At 39.5% G+C, this 15,030-nt stretch overlaps 1 protein-coding gene across 4 annotated transcripts in view; it reads left to right on the top strand.

The window, feature by feature from the left end:
• The window catches only part of rasal2 (RAS protein activator like 2), a 410,016-nt gene that overhangs the window by 152,046 nt on the left and 242,940 nt on the right, over positions 1 to 15,030 (top strand). The gene's annotated exons all lie outside the window — the stretch shown is intronic.

A 15,030-nucleotide genomic window follows, 5' to 3' on the forward strand; every position in this document is an offset into this window, starting at 1 on the left:
AGTTTCACAGCATTTTTCCAATATGAAGGAAACCAGAATCGCATCACTATTCCAACAGTGGCTGAACCATTGTCCTCTACAGCCATAACATGACCTCCCAATCCTGTACTCAATACTCTGACCAATAAAGGAAAGCATATCAAACGCCTTCTTCACTATCCTATCTATCTGCGACTCCATTTTCAAGGAGCTATGAACCTGCACTCCAAGGTCTCTTTGTTCAGCAACACTCCCTAGGTCCTTGCCATTAAGTGTATAAGTCCTGCTAAGATTTGCTTTCCCAAAGTGCAGCACCTTGCATTTTTTCTATATTAAACTCCATCTGCCACTCATTGGCCCATCTGATCAAGATCCTGTTATAATCTGAGATAACCTTCTTCGCTGTCCTCTACACCTCCAAATTTGGTATCATCTGCAAACTTACTAACTATACCTGTTTTACTCACATCCAAATCATTTATATAAATGACAAAAAGTAGTGGACCCAGCACCGATCCTTGTGGCACTCCACTCGTCACAGGCCTGCAGTCTGAAAAGCAACCCTCGACCACCACCGCACTGTCTTCTACCTTTGAGCCAGTTCTGTGTCCAAATGGCTAGTTTTCCCTGTATTCCATGAGATCTAACCTTGCTAATCAGTCTCCCATGGGGAACCTTGTTGAATGCCTTACTGAAGTCCATATAGATCATGTCCAACCATAACTTCCCACTTCATGTTGTGGGTGTGCTTGTGAAATATAGCACACTGGCAAGGACTATGGTGGAACTAAAATATGAAAATATAATTTAATTAGCCATATGTTGAATCAGTTATTGTAACTTTTTTAAAATAACAGCAATTGCAAATTGAATTTGGTTCAACTTTTCGATATTAAAGGTATTTTAAATAAACATGGTACTTTATTTTGTATTTACTTTATCTCTTTCAGAATGGTGAAAGCAGTATTTTCTTTCTACACAAATATAGTATTAGACATGTTGGAAAATTTAAGAAATCCGTACCTCAACAGTCCTGTTAGGTTAAAGGAACAAAATTGATGAATGTGAATTTATCAAAATATGGATTTTCACCACTAGAGGGTGCATTGGTTTTACAAGAATGCACATGAATGCAGCATTTTATATTTAAACAGTGGTATTTGCAGTTTTCACATGACAAAAAACATTTCAATGCATGACTTGACCTCTGCGTGAAATAGTTTAAATGCAAACAGCTGCTCGAGCTGCTCCGAAATAGCTGGCACACTCGATATGGACTGAGTGGTGTCTTTGTAATTGACATCTTTTACCAATGGCAAATGGCCAAGTCCACTTGCCCAATGCAGATGACTCTCCAGGAGACTGTGAATTTCCAGTTTCCTCTAACCTCAACTGTAGCACAGCTTGCATCCTTTTGGATTCTGTCTTGCTTGAGATAAAGGCCTATAGTATATTTTGTTTTGTACCTAGGTTCGCTTGCTTTTAGTGGTGGCTACTGTTCCTTCACACTACCCAGCTTCTTTGTATTTTTTAAAAGGATCCATCTTCCTTACGTTGAAGTTAATGGCCTCATAGTTGCCCACATTGAGATCCTTTTGGCACAGTGTTATCTTTTCACATAACATATTAATGTTTCTTTGCGTCCCACTCCTGCCATCGACGCATGTTATTCCACTCAATGGTGTCATCATATTTGGGTGTCAGGCTATTTCGTTGCTTTCATTATTTAATAAATGTTGTGAAAAGCTTAGACTGCAGTACAGATCACTCATAATAGCCTGTAAATTGTAGTACATGTCCATTTTTGTGTCTTCTGACAATTCGAAATTTCTACTCATGCCTCCATGTACCTTTATTTTTGCTAATAGACCCTTTAGTAGAACGTTATGGAATGTAGCTTAGAAATCCAAATAAAGAACATCTATAGACACATTTTATTGAGTCATAGATATGTACAGCACTGAAACAGACCCTTCAGTCCATCTCGTCCATGCCAACCAGATATCCGAACCTAATCTAGTCCTATTTGCAAGCACTTGGCCCATATAAACCCTATTTATATGCCCATCCAGATACCTTTTAAATGTTGTGATTGTACCAGCATCCACCACTTCCTCTGGCAGCTCATTCCATACACACATCACCCTCTGCATGAAAAATCTTGCCCCTTGGGTCCCTTTTAGATTTTTCTCCTCTCACCCGAAACCTACGCCACTAGTTCTGGACTTCCCCATCCCAGGGAAAAGACTGTGTCTATTTAACCTATCCATGCTCCTCATGATTTTATAAACCTGTATACGGTCACCACTCAGCCTCTAATATTCTAGGGCAAACAGCCCCATATTCAGCCTCTTCCTTTAGCTCAAACTCTTCAACTCTGGCAACATCCTTGTCAATCTTTTCCGAACCCTTTCAAGTTTCACTAGCATCCTTCTGATAGGAGGGAGTCCAGAATTGAACACAATATTCCAACAGTGGCCAAACCAATGTCCTGTCCAGCCCACCACATGACCTCCCAATGCCTGTACTCAATGGTCTGACCAATAAAGGAAGGCATACCAAATGCCTTCTTCACTGTCCTATCTACCTGTGACTCCACTTTCAAGGTACTATGAACCCGCAGTCCAGGTCTCTTTGTTCAGCATCACTCCCCAGGACCTGACCATGAGTCAGTTTGTGACCACTTCAAAAAATGTACCAAGTTAGTGAGATATGCCTTGTTTGTTACAAATCTATGTTTGTTCTCTGATCAGTTCATAATTGTCCAAGTACGCAGTGAGTCTGCCTCTGATGATAGTGTCCCGATATTTCCTGAGACCAACATCAGACCAGTTGCTGATCCCTGATTGTCTGGTCTCTCTCTGTCTTTCTCCTACTCTTTTGTAAATCAGATTGCCCTCCTAGATTGCTAACTTGCCAATTCCAGAATTAGAAATTTGAGGAGATCATGTTTCTCGTGCAGGGTAGACTAGCTTAGTTGGTTGGATGGCTGGTTTGTAGTGCAGAGTGATGGCAACAGCACTCAGTTCCTGAACTGGCTGAGGTCACTTTGAAGAACTCTCCTTTTCAACCTCTGCCCTTGCCTGAGGTGTAATGACTGCCACCAGCTATCTCTCTGTAATGACAGAGCAGTCTGATGGTCCAGTAGGACTATGGTAAATTTTATCTTAGTTTAAACGTGCCCCAGTTTACATCGTTTTACTTTAACATCACATTTGTTTTAGGTCCATCTCCCCACTGTAATATTGTGGTCCCTGCTTCATCATTGCAGGGACTTTAATGTTAATTGCACTGTCTGCCGCAGGGCTTTCTGATTTTGTGTGTAGGTATTTTGTGTGTGACAGTATGCGATCAATATCAGCTCCTTTTATTCAACTGACCCCATTGTCTCTGGCTGTTATAGTTGCACGAACTTCATTAGCAAATGATTTTATAAGATTTCAAAGTTTTTAAAGAATTCTATGCCAGCAAAACATTGGAACTCCTTGACTTGCTTCTTCTAATTGAAGTGTTTTTCTCCTGGAAAGAAGTCTGTCCCCTTTACTTACGGTTCAGTACAGGCACACACTCATCTGATTTGAATTTTTACAATATTGCTGCTATGTTCAGTGGTTTCTTCAATTTTTCAGACTATTTTTGCTAAGAATGCACAATGCATATTGTGTTCACATATAGGACAGTATTTTACATCCTTTTTTTGTTGAGCAAAAATTGTTTACAGGAGCTTGTGTTTAACATTGATTCCTGTGTAAAACTATACTTAGAGTTTTCAGGAATACAACCCTAATTTGAAATTGAGGACTTCTTGTATCTGTGTTTTTCTCAACCATTTAGTTTCCACTCTAGAGTAAAGATAATTTATCAGGTCTTGGAGATTCAAAAATTTTCCGCCTCGTTTCGTGCTCTCCAATGTTTTTATGTCAAAAATCTGATTTTTTTTAAAAAGCTTTTTTAGTTTTCCTTGTATCATTGGTAGTTTATCCTTCAATCTGTTTTGTTTATTATCCTATTTTTCTAATCGACTTATTCAGAGATGTTATTACACATCTTTGGAACAGCCTGAACCAAGGCCAGGTTGGGGACATTACCACTGTGCCACAAGATGGCCCTTTTTTTTAATATTAGATTACTTACAGTGTAGAAACAGGCTCTTCGGCCCGACAAGTCCACACCGACCCTCCAAAGAGCAACCCACCCGGACCCATTCCCATACATTTGCCCCTTCACCTAACACAACGGGCAATATTAGCATGGCCAATTCACCTAACCAGCACATTTTTGGACTGTGGGAGGAAACCAGAGCACCCAGAGGAAACCCACACAGACACGGGGAGAATGTGCAAACTCCACACACAGTTGCCTGAGGCGGGAATTGAATCTGGGTCTCTGGCGCTGTGAAGCAGCAGTGCTAACCACTGTGCCACAGTACCGCCCCTAATCCTTATCCTTATCCTCTACTATATAAACTGATCAAAAGTCATTATTTAGGAAATTTAAAATTTTTGTGCCTGTCCATCTTTGCCTATCACTGCCTTTTTTTTTAAGCATATCTTCTGATCTCAGCTGATATTGTTCGAAAAGTTGGATCCCAAACAGAATCTGGCTTGATAGATCATAATTTGATTTGATTTGGTTTTCACAAAGTGGTCTTCGCTGAAGCATTAGCATGCAAAACTGCATATTTTGCTTTAACAACAAAATATGTTTGTTAACAAAAGCTAAGAAGGAAAGCAGAGAAAACCCATCTACACATAATATAAATTCAGAGTTTTAAACACAGTAAACATGTAATCTCATTCATCCTAAACATTCCTTTATAAATTGAAATAAATCCTTTATAAATCTTAGGTTACCTAAAATAGTACTTTAACAATAGACATAGTGTATGTCACACTTTGGGAGATTTAAGTCACATGACTTCAACTTTAAACTATATCCACAGTAACTTCTTCCTAGAGCACTTCTTTAAATGTTTTCAGCTTTAAGTAATCTGTTCAGATATCCTAAATTAATCTACTCCCATTTGCCAGCATTTGGGCCATCTCCCTCCAAACCCTTCCTATTCATTTTCCCACCCAGATGCCTTTGAAATGTTGCAATTGTACTTGCCTCCACTACTACTTCTGGCAGCTCATTCCATACACACACCACCCTCTGCGTGAAACTGTTACCTCTTAGGTTCTTTTTAAATCTTTCCCCTCTCACCTTAAAACTATGTCCTCTAGTTTTGGACTCCCTCACCTCGGGGAAATGACCTTGTCTATTACTGTATTCATACTCCTCATGAGTTTATAAACATCTATAAATTCATTCCTTAACCTCTGATGCTCCTGGAAAAATAGCCCCAGCCTATTCAGCCTCTCCCTATATCTTAAATTCTGCAACCCTGCTAACACCCTTGTAAATCTTTTCTGAACCCTTTCACGTTTCATAACATCCTTCCAATAAGAAAGAGACCAGAACTGCACTCCGTATTCCAAAAGTGGCCTAACCGATGTCCTGTACAGCTGCAACATGACCTCCCAACTCCTATACTCAGTGCACTGACCGATAAAGCAAAGCATACCAAATGCATTCTTCGCTGTCCTATCTACCTGTGACTCCACTTTAAAGGATCTGTACTCCAAGGTCTCTTGTTCACCAACATTCCCCAGGACCTTACCGTTAACTGAACAAGTCCTCCCTTGATTTGCCTTTTCCAAATTGCAGCACCTCACATTTATGTAAATTAAACTTCATCTGCCACTCCTTGCCCCATCTGATCAAGATTCCCTTGTACTCTGAGGTAACATTCTTCACTATCCATTACACCTCCAATTTTGGTGTCATCTGCAAACTTAATAACTATACAGTCCATTGTGATATAACACCAAAGTTCTGTTCTCATTTGATCTTGAATTATAAGGAGATTGCATAATAGCAGCACAATTTAAATCAGTTGGACTGGAATTGGGTAACAGCCAATACAGATAAGGAAAGTTTGAGTTGCACAAATAATGGTCTAAATTTCTTCAATTGCATTATAGCCAATTCGCTTTATAGCAGCATCGCATGTTGTAACAGAACTAACTGTACCTCCTATGTTCACAACAAAATCATTAATATAACTGATGAAAAGCAGTGAACCCAGCACTGATCCTTGTGACACACCGCTGGTCACAGAGACCTCCAGTCAATAAAAGCAACCCTCCACCACCACCCCGTGTCTTCTTCCCTTGAGCCAGTTCTGTATCGAAATGGCTAGTTCTTCCTGCATTTCATATGATCTAACCTTGCTAATCAGTCTACCATGAGGAACTTTGTCAAATGCCTTACTGAAATCCATATAGATCACGTACACTGCTCTGCTCTCATCAGTCCTCTTCATCACTGAGTTTAAAAACTCAGTCAAGTCAGTGAGACATGATTTCCCATGCACAAAGCCTGTTGACTATCTCTAATCAGTCCTTGCCTTTCCAAATACTTGTAAATCCTGTCCCTGAGGATTCCCTCCAACAATGTCCCCAGCATCGCTATCAGGCTCACTGGTCTGTAGTTCCCTAGCTTTTCCTTACCACCTTTCTTAAATAGTGGCGCCACGTTAGACAACCTGTAGTCTTCCGGCACCTCACCTGTGACTGTCGATGATGCAAATGTCCAACAATCACTTCCTTAACTTTCTACAGCATTCAGTAGTACCCCGATCAGGTCCTGGGGATTTATCCGCCTCTATGCATTTAAGGCAACCAGCACCTCCACCTCTGCAATATGGACGTTTTTCAAGATGTCACTAGTTATTTGCTCACCTCCTCTATCTTCCACATCCTTCTCCACAATAAACACTGATGCAAAACACTTGTTTAGTATCTCCTCCATCTCCTGTAGTTCCACACACAAGTGACCTTGCTGATCTTCGAGGGGCCCTATTCCCTCACAAGGTACCCTTTTGTCCTTAATGTATTTGTTGAATCTCTTTGGATTCTCCTTAACTCTATTTTCATTGATGTTTCATAGAATCCCTACAGTGTGGAAACAGGCCATTTGGCCAACAAGTCCACACTGACCCTCCAAAGAGTATCCCACCCAGACCCATACATTTTCCCTGACTAATGCACCCAGCCGACATTTCCCTGAACAACATGGGCAATTTAGCCTGGCCAATTCACCTGCACATCTTTGGATATAATTGCCAAAGCTATCACATGTCCTATTTTTGCCCTCCTAAGTTCCCTCTTAACTGTTCTCTTACTTGCCTTTATGCTCTTCAGTGAAATCACTCAATGTTTGCTGAGTGTACCTGACATATGCTTCCTTCTTTTTCTTGACCAAAACCTCAATTCCTCTTGTCATCCAACATTCCCTATACCTACTAGCCTTGTCCTTCACCCTGCTAGGAACACACTGTCTCTGGACTCTTGTTATCTCAATTTTGAAGACCATCCCTTTGCCTGCGAATATCCACCCCCAGTCAACTTGCACAAGTTCTTGCCTAACACTGTCGAAATTGGCCTTCCTTCAATTTAGAATTTGAACTTTTAGATCCGATCTATCCTTTTACATTACTATTTTAAAACTAATAGAATTATGGTCACTAATGCCAAAATGCTCCCCCACTATCACCTTAGTCACCTGCCCTGTCTTATTTCCCAAGCTTAGGTAAAGTTTTGCACTTGCTCTGGTAGGTCCATCCAAATTCTTAATCAGAAAATTTTCTTGCACATACTTAACAAGTTCCTCTTCATCCAAGCACTTAACGTGATGGCAGTCCCAGTCTATGTTTGGGAGTTAAAATCCCCGACCATAACCACCTATTATTCTTACAGATAACTGAGATCTTCTTACAAATTTGTTTCTCAATTTTCCTCTGACTATTAGAGGGTCTATAATATAATCCCAATCAGGGTATCGTTCCTTTCTTATTTCTCAGTTTCATCCAAATAACTTCCCTGGATGTATTCCCAGGAATATCCTCCCTAACAACAGTCATAATGTTATCACAAATCAAAGACGCTACTCCTCCTCCTTTCTTGCCCTCCTTTCTCTCCTTTTTATAGCAACTATGCCCTGGGACAGCTGTTGGTGATTTTTAAAAAAATAAAGCCAACTGGTTCCAGAAACTTGTAACTTTTGAGCCCTCCCCCCTTGTACATCATGCTGTGTCACAAAACAATCTAAAATAAATATAAGACCATTAGTACACGCAACACCTGTTCACTCAGACCAGGCCTCAAAAACTTTTAAAAGAAATCATCACACTACAGAAATACTTAAAAGTTCATTATTAACTTCAGACACTGAAAAGCCACTGTTTCTAAGTCAAAAACCATAAACTCTAACTTATCATCATGATATTGAAATGAAATATTAATACATATACTATATATACACACACACATACACATACAGAACAACTTGATTATCCGAATGAGACGGGCGGGGAATATTTTGTTTGGATAACTGAGAGTCCGGATGATGGATAGCGTTTTTACAGGTCCTTGAGATCTTGTTCAGGTAATCCGAAATTCGGATAATCGGTGTTCGGATAATCGAGATTGTTTGTATAAAATATGTATGTGTGTATATAGACCTATATCGTTGATATCAAGCATAACTATTCTGAACTATTTTGGGGGCGCTTCACAAAATTGAATATGCTCCTTTTACTCCTGGTACGAAAATAGGGTGTTATGTCGAAAAAAATGAATGCTTATCCATCTTTTTCTTTTGAAAAACTATTTTCTCTCTTTTACTTTGTTTTAGCAATCACTAAAAGTGAGCTGAATTGATTTCCTGAGGGAACTTGTTCACCAGAAATTACATATGACTTAAAAAGAACAAAACTGTATTAGTGCAGATTATTTTGCGAGTCAATGAAATGACCTGGAGCTTTGTCAGCAACAGTTGCTTGCACCTCCCAAAGTGCTTCATAGAAGTCTTTGCCAACAGAATTTAAGCACCAGGGTTATTGAAACGGCTCACCAAAAACCTGATTAAAGAGAGAGGTTTCTCACAGTGACTTAAATCAGAGGAGATCAGTAGGGAGGGGAGAAGGGTAATGGGGAGGAAGAGGTTCAGGCAACTGACAGCTCGGCAGTGATAATGGAGAAATTAAAATTGTTCATGGGCTTTGGGAATGGAGGAAGCTACAGAAGTGGAAAGGGCAAGACCATGAAAGGAGGATAAGAATTTAGAAGTTGAAGGTTTGCCACATTCTGAACCAGTAAATATCAGAGATTGTCTGTGATGGGTGAATGAGACTTAGTTTGTGTAAGGATATAGTGCAGAGCTTTTGATGAGCTCACTTTTATGAAAGGTAAAGCCAGTCGGGGGGCATTTCAGTGGTCATTCCTTGTGGTATCTTAGGTACAGATGAGGTTTTCAGCCATAGAAGAAGTGAGGTGGGGCACAGGGTGCGATAGGCAATCAAGGCGATTCATGTGGTTGAGATTGCATCTTTGAGCCAAAACTGACACCAAGATTGCAGGCAGCTAGGTTTAGCCTTTGTTGCCAGAGATAGGGGCAGAATTAGAACCTGGCCATTGGAATTTGTGGAGTGGGCAGAGACTTCAATTTTTCCAGTATTTAGTTGGGAAAACTGAGCTCATCTATTCCTGGATGTTGAAGGATCTAATGTGACAAAACAGAGAATAGCATAGAAATCGAGGGAAATGGTGATAGAGTAGAGCTGAATGTTGTCAACGTATATTTATTGGACTTTTTGATGTTGTTGCCAAATTACAACTTTTAAATGACAAACAGAATCATTTTAAATGACAAACAGGAGGGGATCAACATATAGATTCTTTGGACTACTCCAGCGATAGCTGCATAAAAATCTGAAGAGAAGCTGTTGGAAGTGATTCTTTCAATACAACCGGACAGGTAAACATGGAATCAGCAAATTAAGTATTTTTGAAATGTTGCAATCGAATGTGGCGCCTCAAGCAACAGTGTGTTAGGTGACTAGATAAACTGCTTTAATGGTGGTAATTAAAAGATAAGTGTTGGCCAGTAGAACTGGTGTGCTTTCCTGTTCTTTAAATAGTACAGTGGAATTTTGTGCAGCCACAAAGTCAGCAGCCAGGGGCTACCTGATGTGTTGCTCAGATGATCTATCGCCTTCTAATTTCCATGAAAAGGTTGTCACTAAGTCATGGGCTGACAGCACCTTTTAGGATGAGCTGAGTTTAACCTAACCCAGTCAACTCAGATTTCATGCTACTATTCTGAGCTGAAATCTGGCCTTGGATTTGATACTTATCAAAGACAATGCGATAAATTTATTAAATTGTTTGCTGATCACCTTCTCTGATGAATGATTTGTTACTTTGAACAATTAAAGTTCCAGAGGGAGAAGAAGGAGGTTTAAGAAAATAGCTTTTTTTGGTAGTCATCCAAGAGAACTTTAAGAATGACCTGACATGGTTGTATATTCATTTGTTTTCTGATATCAGGTGAATTTTTCACTCCACTTGCATATTCCTGTGTCCTCATAATGGTTTTCCTACAGCCATATCCATGTCAAACTAATCAAGTATAGTATCAAACATAAAGAAAGCAATATCAATTGAGCAAAAGCACGTGATCGGTTTGAAGATTGACAGAATTTGAAAACTAAGAAAGAATGATGGCCAAAAAAGCGGAAAAAAAAGAGAATGAGAGAAAGCTAGCCAGAAGTGTGGACACAGATGGTAAGAGTTTCTATATATAGTTTTAAAAAGAAAATGTTAATTTAATGAGTATTGGTCCTATCAAAAATGTTTCTTAACATTTGTTAAGAGATAGCAGAATGATTGAACAGATATCATGCATAATGTTTCACCATAGAAGATACAATTAATATCCTATAACTCAGAGGAAGGAGCTCAGAAAAGTTACAGTCACCAGTGAAGTGGGACTGAGTAAAGCTTTGGAGCTTTTGGCTCATAAGTGCTCAGGTAGGCTTCATCTCAGTGTCTTGCAAGAAGTATTGAATGAGTCCATCTATCGGTTTTAATTTTGCAAAACAACTCAAGATTTGAGGTCCCATTAGATTGAAAAATAGCAAATGCCACCCCTTCGTTGAAGAAATAAGGACAGAAAACAGGGCACTCCAAGCCAGTTAGCTTAACATCTGACACAAGAAAAGTGTTGAAAACTATTATGAAAAAAGATACAGCAGGCATTTTGACAAGTTCAAAGTAACCAGGCATTCAACATGGTTTTGTGAAAGGGAGATCATTGGCCAATTTTTTGGTGCTCTTTGAGGAAATAACGTGCTGTGGATAAATAGGAGTCACGAGATGTACAGATATTCAGAAATATTTGATAAAAGGTTAGAAGAATCTAAGGATGTTTCAGAAAATAAAAGCACATGTTGTATGGGTTGCATGTTGACATGGATAGAAAATTGCTTTGAAATAAAAAAGCTCTTTGAGAGTTTAATAGTAGCAAACACCACCTCCAGCCTCCCAGATTGCCTTGGTCCACTCCAATTTGTCTACTGTTGCAATAGGCCCACAGCAGGCACACTCATCCCTGGAACATCTGGATAACAAGGACACCTACATCAGACTCCTATTTATTGACTTCAGCTCTGCCTTCACCATAATCCCAACAAACTCACCTCCAAACTCTGCTCCCCCTCTCTACAACTGGATCCTTGACTTCCTGACCCATAGCCCATATTCAGTAAAGATGGGCGACAACATTTCCTCCATGGTAATTCTCCACACTCGTGCCCCACAAGACTTCATACTCAGTCCCTTTCTTGCCTGTTTACACGCTCTCAACTGTATGGCCAAGTTCATCTCGAACTCCATTTACAAGTTTGTTGATGACAGATCCGTAGTGAGTGGAATATTAAACAATGATGAGACAGAATACAGGAAAGAGATAGAGAGCTTAGTGGCATGCTGTAAAGACAACAATCGTTCCCTCAGTGTTAGCAAACCGAAGGATCTGGACATCGACTTCAGAAAGCAGAGTTGAGGAAATGCCTTGTCTATATCAGTGATGTTGAGATGGAGATAGTCAAAAGCTTCGAGTTCCCTGGAGTAAATATCACAAACAATCTGTCCTGGCCCATCCACTTTGCTTTGGTTAAAAAAGCACTCCGACGCTTCTATTTCCCCAGAAGGTTAAGGAAATTCAGCAAGTCCGCAATGGCTCTTACCAATTTTTACAGATGCACCATGGAAGGCATCCTATCTGGAGCTTGGTATGACAACTGCTCTACCCAGGACCATAAAAAACTAGAGAGAATTGTGAACACAGCCCAAGTCCATCATACAAACCAACCTTCTGTCCATTGATTCCATCTACACTTCCTGTTGCCTTGGAAAGCAACAAGCATAATCAAAGATCCCTTGCACCCTGGTGAAACTCCCCTCCACCCTCTTCCATTGGGCAGAAAATGCAAAAGTTTGAAAACATATAGCAACAGTTTCAAGAACAATTTCTTTCCTGCTGTTATCAGACCTTTGAATGGTCCTCTCTGTAACTGTAACAATATTCTACATACAGTTCTATTCTCTTAATCTACTAATGTGAGGTGTGATTTGTCTGGATAGCACGCAAAACAATACATTTCACTGTATTTTGGTACATGTGACAATTATTGATGAATTCAAATCATAAAATTGGCTGCCTCGCATAAAGTAGAGAATAAGTACAAATGGGTCGTCTTCAGTTAGCGGTGTGACCTCAATGATTTAGAAATGACTTGGATGAAGGGGTGGAAGGTGTGGCTGCCAAATATGCTGGTGACACAAAGATATTGGGAGAGTCATTTGTGAAGAGACACATGGAGGCTACAAGAAGATATGAATAAATTCAGTGAATGGGTAAAGGTGGTGGAAATTGGAACCTATGGGTTTTCTAATGTGGAAAGGCTTGGCTTGTGTCTGCTAAAGTTTTCAGAAGAATGAAATGACTTGATTAAAACACAGACCTGAGGGGACTTAACAATATAGAAATGGGGAGGATGCTTTTGCTATGGGAGAATCAAGAACCAGTGGTCACTGTTTCAAGATAAAACTTTGCCCCATCAAAGCAGAAATCGGGTGAATTTCTTTCTCTTGAGGGTTGAGAGAATGAGTGGTCTGCTCCTGCTCCTTGTTTGTTTGTTTGTCCAAATGTAACTGAATTGTAAGAGTCAATCTCTGCTACACAGCCAATCAATGTTGCACACTTGTTTGCCTGTGCGAAGCTATATGACTGAGTGGTCCAGGTTCTGAAATGGCCACAACGTACATTAATTAAGAAGAATTCAAGCACTGTTTCAAATGCTGATATGCTGTGGTACCTTCCACATCATGATGATTTGTAGAACTTGGACAAGAATAGAATAGAGCCCAACTGAGGTGTGACTTCTTGCCTGTGGAATTAGATGACTGCTGATTGATTTTTCAGAAAAGGAGGAGAGAAATATAAGTTGAGGGACAGGTTCATGAGAACAAAGTCTGAGTGGTATCTAGCAGTCAGTTAGAGAAAGCTGGAAAGGAAGACGAAGCAGGCACGCAACATACAACTGAAAATATCTTTCAGTGCTGCATCTATAAGAGGCCAATCGGCTGGGAGTCTAAAATGCTTTGTAATTCTCTGGAGGTTTTACAATAGATAGCCTGCTGAATAATGACAGCTTGAGAACATGTAACAATGTCAACATTAGCAACAAATGAATGTTCAGAGACTTTGATTATATCTGAGCTATGGGTGTGACTATTAATATAAATCTTGTGAAAGGTTAAAAAGCTTAGCTTCAGGGATGAGATCTATTCATTTTAAGGATGTCAATGGCTATTGGAAAAACTGTTGAGAAAATGAAACACTGAAGTGTGTATCACACTGTTCATCTTGTCAAAAATGAAAACCGCTGTAAATACCTTCTATCTTTTTAGAATTTTTCACATAGTCATGATATTCCAAAGTGAATATTTTTTGCCAGCACATGGCCAGTTTTTACACAGCAATGTCTCAAACAGCAAAAAGCGTTTTTTGGTTGTGTGAATTGAAGAATATACATTTGAAATTGTGCATTTGATATAATCTGTGGCTTCCTGAACCAGCTGATGGAACTGTAGTTTTATATTTCATTAGAAGATTAGTATCTTTGCAAGTGCAATACTATGTGGTGGTGCAGTCATGTGACAATTTATGTTCTGCTCAAGTCTTTGAAGGGGCTGCAAGCCCACAGAGTTATGATCATGTCTAGCATGCAGTACTCAGCAAGATTCATGTATAAAACGAATGAAACCAGCAATCTGTACAGAATAGTCCAAGTGAAGAAATATCATCCAGCATAGCTCTCAAATAAGTACAGTTTGCTTGCTGGAAGCATTCCAAACTGACACGGGAAGTCATATTACCTCAAGTATTCCGATTTCCAAGAGATTGCTTGTGATGTGAAAGACTCCCTTTTCCAAATTAGGACACTGGATTTGAGTTAAGTGAGAGAAAGGAGAGTATATCTTAAGTTACAGCAAGGGCAAAGGTGTAATTGGGTCCCAGGGATCTGTATTGAGTTCTTTCACATGCCTGATAATTATCAAGAATCTAAAAGTAGTTCTTCCAATATAAAGTAATTAAAACTAACAGCACACTAGAATCAATTGTAGACTGAGGATGTAGCCTAGGTTTTTTTTAGGGTTTTCTTCAAGATACTTGAGGATGAATGAAGTTCACTATGGAGAAATGCAAGATATTCTGTGTTGCAAATTAAAGGTTAAAATCAAACACTTTGGATGTGTAGGACTTGTCAGCATTTGTGAGTAGCTCCTATATTGCTTACTATGACGAAAAGTTCAACCTGTAAACTAACTTATAACTGTATTGACAAATTACACCGAGTTTTCCAAATCTCATGCAGAGGTCAGATTGCTGAGTATAATTTGTTTAACTATGATACAAGGTAGTGAAATTGTAATGTTGATTCTTCTTGTCAGAAGGACTGGATGGAACTGAGTTTTCAGTTTCCAAGGTGCCTATGTAAATGGGGTTAAAGCTTTCCATGGTCATAAATGGGAAAAAGGAAGTGTGTCTATAAATCATGTTTATTTTGTTCCTTTTATTTGATGGTTCTATATTCCCAAT

Source organism: Hemiscyllium ocellatum, chromosome 9 (assembly GCF_020745735.1).
Source record: "Hemiscyllium ocellatum isolate sHemOce1 chromosome 9, sHemOce1.pat.X.cur, whole genome shotgun sequence".
Taxonomy (NCBI): Eukaryota; Metazoa; Chordata; class Chondrichthyes; order Orectolobiformes; family Hemiscylliidae; genus Hemiscyllium; species Hemiscyllium ocellatum.